Genomic DNA, 12,726 nt, shown 5'->3' on the forward strand with positions numbered 1-12,726 from the left:
TGGGCCCAAGCCCAATTTGATTTTTCAATTTTTCTCGCAACTTCAAACTAAATTTGTCGCTTCGTTACCGGTCCGATTTTTGCGAATGAGCTATGGAAATAATCAGGAGAGAATTTCCAATCCAATGATCCATAAAACACTCTATTCTGACCGTTGATGACATATAAGAAGATAGAAAATGCCTCAAAGTGCGTGCGTGATGTAAGTTATGCGAACGAATGAACTCTAATTTCATAGATAAAGTCAACCCGAATCGAAATACAATTAAACGGCCTACACAACACAAATGGAAAGTTGAATAATCCATTACATAAATGAACACCCCACCCCCCAAACAAATTGTTGGCAACAAAGTTTAGAAAATTTGTTTTAAAAGCGGGTCTTTTAAAGTCAGATTCCCGAGACTTCCTAAATTAATATTTTTATGATTTTAACAATTCTTATTTTTTTATGAATAAGATTTAATATAAGAAAAACAATAAAGCAATAAATGCATAATTCACACCATAGAAGAACATGACTCAAAATCCGAGAAAACATGCAAGAGTGGAAAACGTGAATTATGTTTAACGTGGACTTATGATCCGGTACTTACAGCCACACACTCCATATGGAGGGCCCGGTTACCTGACTGGTGCACTTACCAATATATGGAAATGAAAGGAAGTACACCAATGAAAAAAGTCAGTCCTCATAGACAGGTCCTGTAAAAGGACTTCCTCTACATCAGGGGACAATAGCTCGTGAAAATGTTTCAACCATTGGCCATTGACTTGAAAGGTACTGTTGTCCTTGGGATTTACCAAGGTGATTGCCCCATGAGGGGTGACTTCAAGAACTTAAAAGGACCGGACCAACGAAGTTTTTAATTTCCTAGAAAAAATATGTAGACGGGAGTTGTAAAGCAAGACTTTTTGACCTACCACAAACTCTTTGCGCAAGATTTGCTTATCATGAACACGTTTCATGTTAGCTTTATAATCCTTCGCGAGATCATAAGAATCGCTACAGATTTCTTCAAGCTCATTCAATTGCAACTTGCGCTTGACACCCGCCTCACCGACATTGAAGTTAAGGCTTTTTATAGCCCACATAGCACGGTGCTCCAATTCAGCGGGCAAATGACAAGGTTTCCCAAATACAAGTCTAAAGGGAGACATACCTATAGGGGTTTTGAAAGCCGTCCTATATGCCTATAAGGCATCATATAGACGTTTTGACCAGTCTTTCCTATCGGGGATTTACGCTTGTTTCTAATATCTTTTGATTTCCCTTAGAAACTTTTACTTGTCAGCTAGTTTGTGGATGATACGGAGTTGCTACTTTATGTATAACTCCATACTTTTTCACTAGAGATACAACAACTCTGTTGCAAAAATGTGTTCCACCATCACTAATGATGGCTTTGGGAATGCCAAATCGACAAAAAATATATTCTTTAACAAAAAACACAACTGTCTTATGGTCATTGCTACGGCAAGCCATGGCCTCTATCCATTTAGACACGTAGTCCACGATGACTAGAATATAAATGAAACCGTGGGAAACTGGAAAGGGACCCATGAAATCAATGCCCCATACGTCAAAAATTTCTACCACCATGATTGGATTCAATGGCATCATATTACGCTTCGTGATTCGTCCCAAGTTGTTGGCAACGAATGCACGTCTTGCAATGTACTTGGGCATCTTTAAAGAGAGTGGGCCAATAAAACCCACATTAAAGAATTTTAGCAGCTGTTTTCATATCACTAAAATGGCCACCACACTCTTTGTCATGGCAGAATGAGAGAACCTCATTATATTCCCATTGGGGAATAATCTGATCCGCACAATACTTGAAAAGGTAGGGCTCATCCCAGTAGTATATCTTAACTCTGGCCAAGAACTTCTTACGTTCATTTCTTGACCAATCATAAGGAATAACATCAGACGCTAAATAATTCACAATGTCAGCATACCATGGTGCAGAAAAAATAGCATACAGATGCTCATCCGAAAAAGAGTCTGGTATAGAGTCAGAATCACTATCATCGTCGTTTGTATGTCTAGATAAGTGGTCGGCAACTACGTTTTTGACCCCTCGTTTGTCATTTATTTCTAATGTGAATTCTTACAGGAGAAGAATCCATCGGATTAATCTCTGCTTAGCATCCTTCTTTGTGAGAAGGTACCTAAGGGCTGCATGGTCCGTGTAAACTAGAGTCTTAGAACCAACCAAATAAGGACGAAACTTATCTAAAGCATAAACGACAACTAAGAAATCTTTTTTAGTAGTTGTATAATTTTTTTGAGCATCGTTTAGAGTTTTACTAGCATAATAATAACGGTGGATTTATTATCTAGTTTCTGTCCCAAGACAGCACCAACTGCATAATCACTAGCATCACACATAAGTTCGAAAGGTTTAGACCAATCGGGAGGCTGTATAATGGGTGCAGAAGTTAAGGTAGCTTTTAAAGTTTCAAAAGCCTGTTTACAGTTAAAATTAAAATCAAAGATGGCCTCCTTTAAAAGCAGATTAGTTAAGGGTCTAGCTATTTTCAAAAAATCTTTGATAAAACGCCTATAAAAACCTGCATGGCCTAGAAAGGCTCTAATATCACGGACAGTCCGTGGTATAGATAGAGTCGCTATCTTATCTAGTTTGGCCTTATCTTCTTCGATGCCATCACTAGATACGATGTGACCTAGTACTATGCCTTTTTTCACCATGAAGTGACATTTTTCCCAATTTAAAACGAGACTCTTCTCTTCACATCGTATTAAAACTTTAGACAAGTTAGACAGGCATTCAGTGAAAGAGTTTCCATAGATAGAAAAATCATCCATGAACACTTCCATGAAACGCTCTACCATGTCACTAAATATATGAAGCATACACCGCTGGAAGGTACTAGGAGCATTACAAAGGCCAAAAGGCATTCGTTTATAGGCGTATGTTCCAAAAGGACATGTGAAGGTAGTCTTTTCTTGGTCATCAATATCAATAATAATTTGGAAATAGCCAGAGTAGCTATCCAAAAAACAATAAAAAGCATGACCAGCTAGACGTTCAAGCATCTGATCTATAAAGGGTAAAGGAAAATGATCATTTCGTGTCATGTCATTTAAACGTCTGTAATCAATACAGATCCTCCATTTCATATGACTATGCGTGGCAACATATTCACCCTTGGCATTACGTACCATGGTAATTCCTGATTTCTTTGGAACTACATGAATGGGACTTACCCATTCGCTATCAGAGATTGGCTATATGATACCCACATCGAGTAACCGTAAGACCTCTTCCCTAACCACTTCTTTCATGGCAGGGTTTAAACAATGCTGAGGTTCGCAGGAAGTCTTTGTGTTATCCTCTAAATGGATACGATGAGTACACACATTAGGGTCAATTCCCTTAATGTCAGCTAGGGACTAACAATCGCAGAACGATGTTCCCTAATCACCCTGATCAACCGTGTCTCTTCCTCCTTAGATAACAGAGAAGATATAATTACCGGATGACTACCATCCGGATCAAGTTGAATATACTTTAACTCAGGAGGAAGAGGTTTAAGCACCGGGGTGGAAGGAATATCGATAAATGCTTCTGGAGGGTCCTCATCTTGAGTAATGAATACTTGCTTAGGCAGCAGGTCTTCAAACTCTGTATATGGAGCAACCGAAAGGTCTACGATTTGTGTAGACTCGAAGATTGTGTTGACTTCCTCTATGTAGGAGTCATTGACAAAATCTAAACTTCCAAAAGAAAGGAATTTATGCATATGGTTTTCTGAAAACATGTTATTAAAGTAATCTTGAGCTAAGCTCTTGATCATGCTAACCTCTCCATCTATAAACGAATCTGGTAACTGTTTCATCATTTTAAAAATATTTACCTCAACCGAAAGATGGCCAAAAGACAAGGACATCGAACCATCGCGGCAGTTTATAAGCGCGTTGGCAGTCGCCAAGAAGGGATGCCCTAAGATGATCGGAACAGAGTCGTTAGTGACTTCTGTATCGAGGATAACAAAATCAGCAGGATAGTAGAAATCCTGGATCTTAACAAGCACATTTTCAACCACACCCTTAGGGTACTTAATAGATCGATCCGCTCATTGCAACGTCATTTTAGTAGGTTGCATCTCTTGTAGACCTATTTGTTTGTATAGATAATACGGGTGTAAGTTAACACTCACCCCCAGGTCTAGTAAAGCGGTCGTCATGTGGGAATCTCCTAAGGTGCATTATACAGTAGGACGACCAGGGTCATTGTACTTAACAATTCCATTGTGTTCCGTTAAAGTTGGAAACTGTTCAGTTAAAAAGGCGTCTTTAGGAATATTTGTCTTACGCCTTTTAGTGCATAACTTTTTGAGAAACTTAGCATGGTGAGGTAATTTTTTAATTGCGTCCAGAAAAGGTAAGTTTATCGTTAGATTTTTAAAAACTTCCCTAATCTCGTCGAAGTTTGTATCCCTATTTAACATAGCTAATTTCTGGGGAAACGGTGGTTTCTCTCTATATTTAGCGTATGGATCAACTGGATGTCTAACCTTTGCTTTCTGTTTCTTAGGTTGTGGTTTAACTAGTACCTCTATAGGGGTAGGCTCTTCAGTTCCTATTACGGTATCTAGTACAATCTCCAGTATAGGGACAACTGGTGGGGTAACTATAGGCATAGTTACTTTGTTACTAACCACTCTCCCAGAACGGAGAGTGGAAATGGCATTTAGCTCACCTACGTTTTCATTTTCCGTACTAGTATTACCATTTACCTCAAAGGCTGTGTTTGTTGTTTTAGGATTAGCTATCGCTTGTCCTGGAAATACACCTTTGGGTTGTACTTTCTCTTGAGCTAACTGCTGTAAGGAAAGCTGGATGGCTTGTAAAATCTGTTGTTGAGATTGCATAAAGGTATCAAAACAATCCGGTTGTGGAGTAGTATTTGCTACTGGTTGTGTGACAGGAACTATGTCACGTTGATTATTAATGGGTGGATTTTGGTAGTTATTATTTATCGGAACGATACCTCTATTAATTAGTATTATAATTATTATAATTACCCTAACCTTGTCCTTGTCGTGGTTGAGCTTGGTTGCTATAATTATAATTACCGTGACCTTGTCGTGGTGGGCCTTGGTTATAATTGTTTGTTGGCCTAACATTTTGATTATTAAACCCTAGAGGTGTTACTTGTTGATTATTTCTCCAACTGAAGTTGGAATGTTATCTCCAAGGGGCATTAGGAATAGGATAACTATTAATTGAGCAAACGTTATCTTGTTGTAATGTTTGTTATTCATAAGCGAGAGGACAATAGGAGTCGGGATGCTCTGGACTCAAACAGAAATTACATGGATTGGAGTTGACATTCATGACGGGAATAGGCGTTTGTTGAACAGAGATAGCCTTTACCTTTTTAGTTAGAGATTCGATTAAATTTTTAAGTTCCAGATCGGGTTTCATCTCAAACATACCGGTGACTTTAACTGTTGTAGAAGAACTAGTGGAATGGGAAAAATCGTCACTACCCCCCCAGTTATTATTACGCTTAGTTTGATCTTCTAAGAATTAATAAGCCTTTGAAGCTCCCTTACTTAGGAAACTACCTCCATTCATTATGTCAAGCATCTCCTTGTGGTGGTGTAACAGTCCCTTGAAAAAGGCACGAACTAGCATGTTTTTCGCGAGGTTATGGTGTGGACACTCTATAAGTAGATCGGTGAAACGATTCTAAGCCTCTGAAAATTATTCATGAGGATTCTGTCGAAAGAAATGAATCTTGGAAAGCATTTCATCGGTCTTCAATGGTGGGTAAAAATGTTCCATAAATAGTTGAACAAAGTTTAGCCTACGAGTCCACAGAATTTGGTGCTTGGGCAGTTAACCAAGACACCGCCTTATCGGCTAAAGTGAAGGGAAATACCCTTAGTTTAATTTGTTCAACACCAACCATAGGATGGTGGAATGTAGTAAGGACTTGATCAATCCTACGCATGTGCTGATAAGGCTTTTCATGGTCTAACCCATGAAAAAGGGTAACAAATTAAATATATTTGGGGGGATTCGGAAATCCCCCACTGGGTCTGATAGAACGATGCAAGATTTAGGGCTATCATTCAAGGCTTTGTAAAAGTCAGAGAGAGGAGACTCTCTTTCTTCATCCATTACTTCAGGTGGTGTGTGTGGTATATTAGTTAAAGGTGTAGTGAGTGGTATACTAGAAAGGCGTGTGTGTTGACGTTGCCGGTTGATTACATTAGGCGTTTTTCTTTGGCCTGACCTTAATATCATGCAAGGCTAAGCCAATCTTAATAAAACACAACAACACTCCAAACAATCCTGATATGCTAGTATGAACCTCTAACAGGAGATGCGAGGTGTGGAAGAAAAGAGTACCTGAATGCCTCCTTGCTTCACTTATAAATAGCGTCTTATTTACACGTGCTCAGTGTGTATAACAAGTTAAAACACTGAAAACTATGAAGAAATGGAAATTTGAAACAAACATATGGAAATCGGGCAGTTTTAGCGGTAGGCTGTAAGCCTCGAAATAGGCCTAAGTAGAAGTAAGTAGTACGCTTTTAGGTTCGAAATGGAGTTCCGTGCTCTTGGTATCCACTTTAGCCTTGGTAGGGCACAGGTAGCGCTCAGGGAAAACCTCAAGGTCCAGGAGCTTCAAAGACCGGGCCAGTGTTTTACCTTGGCAAGGCGCAGTCGCTTCGGCCAAAAGTGGAGTTCTAGGCGCCAGTGCGGTCGCTCAATTTAGCCTACCCAGGGAACAAGTCGCGCTCCGTGTAATACTTCGAGGAAAATTTTCAGTGCGGAAACGGACAGCCACAGTGAGAAGCAAACAAGGGTGGGTGGGTTATGGGACTTTGGAAAATTAACAAATCTAAAGAAAACAATGTTAAAGGCAACTAAGATGGCAGCGGCGCCATTTGATAAACGTAAAATTGCTAGTTTTACTAATGAATAAAGCGATGAAACTCTAAACGGAAGTAAAACTAAAAACTGAACTATACTCGTGATTATCAAAGATTTCTACTCTCGATACTATTGAAGTAGAGTTGGAATAGAAGATTCGTTCCACTCCTAGTTCTTTAGCATTCAAGTTTCCTACGACTATCAATCCTACCAAAGTCAATAAGAGATTTACGAATTATACTACGAAATGCTACGAAATACTAAGTTTGAATCTCGAATAAGAATTAGGGGAGAATTGAATCCACCTTGAATCCAACTTAAGAAACTAGCATAGATTGTTGTAATCTAATTCTTACGTTCTTACGGTAAGAATTGGTTGTTCTAATCCCTAATTATACATGACATCTCTACCAATTCATAACTAGCATGTGAGGACGTCCACCCATTCTCATGGCGAATCAACAACCTTCTAGAGTGGAATAGACTCTTACAACTATTCTAAGCTAACAAAATTAAGTTTTCAACAAGGCTTCATCAAACTCCTCTAATGGAGGTTTAGCCTTGATTCATCAAACTATCATTTCCATATGAAATTGAATACGAAATAATATAAAGATTGTACCTTTATTAAATTTAACTAAACAATAATTGAAATCTAAATTAACAACTAAGAATCATTAAATAACAAGAATTGAAATTAATCTAAACAATCATTAAATAACAAGGATCGAATTTAACAAGAACTACTATTTTATTTATCTAATGAATGATAAACAATGATTCAATACTGAAATTAAAATAAGAATAACAACTAATTAAATAATTGAAAAACTAGATCTAGAACTAAGCTTTAATGGCTACTTCTATCCTAAGCTAATTGATACTTAAGAGCTAAGTCTTGTGTGTGGAAATGGAGGAGACCAGATCCACATTCAGGTACTTCTTTCTTCCACTCCTCGCATCTCCTGTTAAAGGTTTATACTAGCATATCAGGATTGTTTTGAGTGTTGTCGTGTTTAGTTAAGATTGGTCTTAGCCTTGCATGAGATTAAGGTCAGGCAGAAGAAAAACGCCTAACGTAATCAACCAGCAATGTCAACAAACACGCCTTTCTAGTATACCACTCAATACACCTCTACCTAATATACCACACACTCCAACTTAAATAATGGCTGAAGAAAGAGAGTCTCCTCTCTCTGACTTTTACAAAGCCTTGAATGAGAGTCCAAAATCTTGCATCGTTCTATCAGACCCAGTGGGGGATTTCTGAATCCCCCCAAATATATTTAATTTGTTACCCGTTTTTCATGGTCTAACCCGTTTTTCATGGGTTAGACCATGAAAAACCTTATCAGCACATGTGTAGGATTGACCAAGTCCTTACTACATTCCACCATCCTACGATTGGTGCTGAACAAATTAAACTGCGGGTGTTTCCTTTCACCTTAGCTGATAAGGCGGCGTCTTGGTTAACTGCCCAAGCGCCTAATTCTGTGGACTCATGGGCCAAACTTGTTCAACTATTTATGGAACATTTTTACCCACCACTGAAGACAAATGAAATGATTTCCAAGATTCATTTCAGAATCCTCATGAATCATTTTCAGAGGCTTGGAATCGTTTCACCGATCTTCTTATAAAGTGTCCATACCATAACCTTGCAAAAGACACGTTAGTTCGTGCCTTTTTCAAGGGACTGTTACACCACCACAAAGAGGTGTTTGACATAATGAATGGGGGTAGTTTCCTCAGTAAGGGAGCCTCAGAGGCTTATAAATTTCTAGAAGATCAAACAAAGCATAATAATAACTGGGGGGGGGTAGTAATGATATCTCCCGCTCTGCTAGTTCTTCTACAACAGTTAAGGTCGCCGGTATGTTTGAGATGAAACCCGATCCTGAGCTTAAAAATTTAATAAAATCTCTCACTAAAACGGTAGAGGCTATTTCTGTTCAACAAAAGCATAACCCCATCATGAATGTCAACTCCAATCCATGTAATTTCTATTTGAGTCTAGAGCATCCCGACTCCTATTGCCCTCTCACCTATTAACAACAACAATCACAATAAGATAATGTTTGTTCCATTAATAGCGAACCTAACGCACCTTGGAGACAAAACCCCAACTTCAGTTGGCGAAATAATCAACAACCTCCAAGGTTTAATAACCAAAATGTTAGGCCAACAAATAATTACAACCAAGTTCCACCGAGGTAAGGACAAGGACAAGGACAAGGGAATTATAATAATTATAACACTAATAATTATAATACTAATAGAGGTATCATTCCGATAAATAATAACTATCAAAATCCACCCACTAATAATCAACGTGACATAGTTCTTATCACACAACCTACAAAAATGACGTTGCAATTAGCTGATCGGTCTATCAAGTATCCTAAGGGTGTAGTTGAAAACATGCTTGTTAAGGTTCAGGATTTCTACTATCCTACGGATTTTGTTATCCTCGATACAGAAGTTGCTAACGACTCTATTCCGATCATTTTAGGGCGCCCTTTCTTGGCAACTGCCAACGCGCTTATAAACTGCCACGATGGTTTGATGTCCTTGTCCTTTGGCCATCTTTCTGTTGAGGTCAATGTTTTTAAAATGATGAAATAGTTTTCTGATACGAATATCAATGGAGAAGTTAGCCTAATAGAGAGCTTAGCTCAAGAGTATTTTATCAACACGTTTCCTGATAATCATATGCACCAATTCATTTCCTTCGGAAGTTCTAATTTCAACAAAGACTCCCTGGACGTAGATGAAATTGAGGAAAATTTCCTTCAACTCTTTTGCAACTCTTCTTTGCCACCCCGCGAGTCCCCACTTATAAACATCCATTCATCCCTCGATGACATGACAGAAGAAGAATTATTCACCCTCTATCCCAGTGATTATTCTAACCCACCTATTAAGGAATGTGTTGCATATTTAAAAGATTCTGATGGTCTAAAACTGAGAGCATTAGGTGAGCACCATTTACCTACCTCATATCATCCTGTTACTCAATCACCTTCCATCAATGTTCCCCGCCCTCCACCTTTTTAAAGGAACCTTGAGTTTGCGTTTGACCCTCTTGCTTCTTCTGTGCTTAATGATTTTCTAAAGCCTCCTAATACATAAATAACTCCCAAGGGAAAAGCACTTGACACCTTCATTTTCAGAATTGAGACAGTTCCTACCTACACCATGAATGAGTTGTGTTAAACCCATATTCTCCTTTCTTCCATTCCTTACTTCTAAAACTAATCCATATCCAACATATCTTCCACAAACATCCATTTTCTCACGATCATTCACCTGGACACCCTCTCGGTCAAAGATGAAGAGGAAGGTACATTCTCGATTACGTTTTAGATCTATCAGACTTCCCTTTCATTTCACTAAGTTGCGTTGTCGAAAATCTTGGTGCTTGATTATGTTTGGGGGTGCATTCCATGTTATTTATTTATGGAAAGACCCACAACTCTTTAGGTTGTTGATATATGATAAACTGCATGTTCATTATATACATATGTTTTAAATATAGTCTTGAGTATCTAACTATAAAAGACTAATTTTGATGTTTGGTGTACTTCTTTTCACTTCCATATATGGGTAAGTGCACTATTCAGGTAACCGGGCCCTCCCTAGGGAGTGTGTGGCTGTAAGTACCAGATCCTAAGTCCACGGTTAATATAATTCATGTTTTCCACTCTTGCATGTTTTCTCAATTTTTAAGTCATGTTTCTCTATGGTGTGAATTATGTTTTTATTGTTTTTCATTTTTCTTATATTAAATCTTAATCATAAAAAGTAAAAAATATCAAAACCATAAAAATAGTAATCTAGGAAGTCTCGGGAATCTAACTTTAAAAAACCCACGTTTAAAACAAATTTCCTAATCTTCGTTGCCAAAAATTTGTTTGGGGGTGGGGTGTTGGTTTTCCGTCCTTAATCGCTAAACTTTCCATTTTTGTTACTTAGGACGTTTAATCGTATTTTGATTCGGGTACGGTTAACATTATCTATAAATTTAGATTTCATTCGTTCGCATAACTTACGTTATTCATGTATTTTGAGGCGTTTACCACCTTTCTATATGTCACATGCGTTTAGATTAGAATGTGGTATGGACCATTGGATTGGAAATTCTCTCCTGATCGTTTTCCTATCTCATTCGCAAAAATCGGACCGGTAACGAGTCGAGAATTCTAATTTTAATTTTTGCGCGCATGAGGACAAAATGGGCATTTCCGAATTTGATTGGGCTTGGGCCCAAGTCAGCAGTACGAACCAAGAACGCATCATGTTCTTCTTCTTCCTCACTCCATATTCCGCCATTAACGAGTTTCAAACCCTAGAAAATAAAATTAAAAAAAAAAAAAAACTTAAATACTACCACGCCAATTAGGATTCCCCCACCCCAAACCTTCCCCACAACATCCCCACCACCATCTCCAACAATTTCAACCACCAAAACAGTAAAAAAAAAAAAAAAAAAAAAAAAAAACCACCACGCCACCGCCCAAACTTTAAGTGAGTTTGATTTAAACTCCATCCCTATGTTGCATTTAACCCCTCAAATCGTTTCAACACTTCAATGGCACAAAGACGGAGAATTTTGCTGGAACAAGCTTTTACGGCCGACCGCTTCGCACCGTTTTATAGTGATGAGATGATTAGGAGGGATTGGAATAGGTTATGGTATTTGACAGATGATTTCTACCACTCCGATTTGGTGGAACAATTCTATAAGAAGAGGGAGTTGGATGGGAATAGAATTTTTGTTAAGGTGGCTGGGACGAGAAGAGAAGTATCTAGCTAGGAGGTTGTTGGCTGAGATTTTAGGCATTCCGCCTCGACGCCACATTGCAGGAATCCCAATTTGGTGGGATCGAGTCTTTGATGAACGAGACGGTTTTGGAGGGAAACTACAATGTGAGCTCACATTGTGTTCGCCAGTCGTCTCTGCGAACCAACCAGCTGGCTGTAGCTCAGTGGATTGGTAGGAATGTCATTGGAAAGGAGAAGGTCAGTGACATCAGTCTGAACTGTCTTCACGTTCTATGGATACTCCAGGAGCAAAAGTATGAATTCTGTATTCTCGAGTTTTTGATTACTATGATTAGGGGAGTTGGGAAGAGTATTGCACCTCTCCCGGTTTTGATAACAAAGATCATGATGAGTTTGAGAGCAACTCCGAAGACTGAGCGTACTATGATTAAGTTGCATACGAATGTCATAGCGTATACGGACTGTGTTCAGAAGGTTTGGAGGTTGCCTGGAGAGAGGGTAGTGGAAGAGACTGAGTCGGATGAGGAGGAGGACACGACATGTTTTGATGCCGATGCCTTGGAGAGATGTACTTCTGATACAAAACGCATGTCAGTGCTTCATTGTGGCATGCGTTCTCTTAATACTATTTGTGAAGATCTCTTAATTCGGTAGACTACCATACATCATAACTACGAGAGTCGTTCCCAGCGCGAGGATGAGCGTTGGGAAGAGATGAAGGCATAGATGGAAGCATATCGCAAGTTCCGAGAAGAAATACTTGAACGCTTCCCACCCCCACGGGGGTTCTTCTTCTGAGGAGGCATCTGTGAGGCATGAGCATCGTCGCCGAAGGACGGATGGCTCGGGACCATCGGGAACTCAGGCACAATCTTCATCTCATGCTCCATCTTCAACCAATAATGTGTGGTTTACGGAATTTATTGATTGATGTTGTTTTTATTGTTTTTATTAGTTCGAATGTTAATTTTGAATTCAATAGTTAAATTTGTATTCGGTAGTTAATTGTATTTGAATTTCGAT

This window comes from Coptis chinensis, chromosome 4 (assembly GCF_015680905.1).
Source record: "Coptis chinensis isolate HL-2020 chromosome 4, ASM1568090v1, whole genome shotgun sequence".
Lineage (NCBI taxonomy): Eukaryota > Viridiplantae > Streptophyta > Magnoliopsida > Ranunculales > Ranunculaceae > Coptis > Coptis chinensis.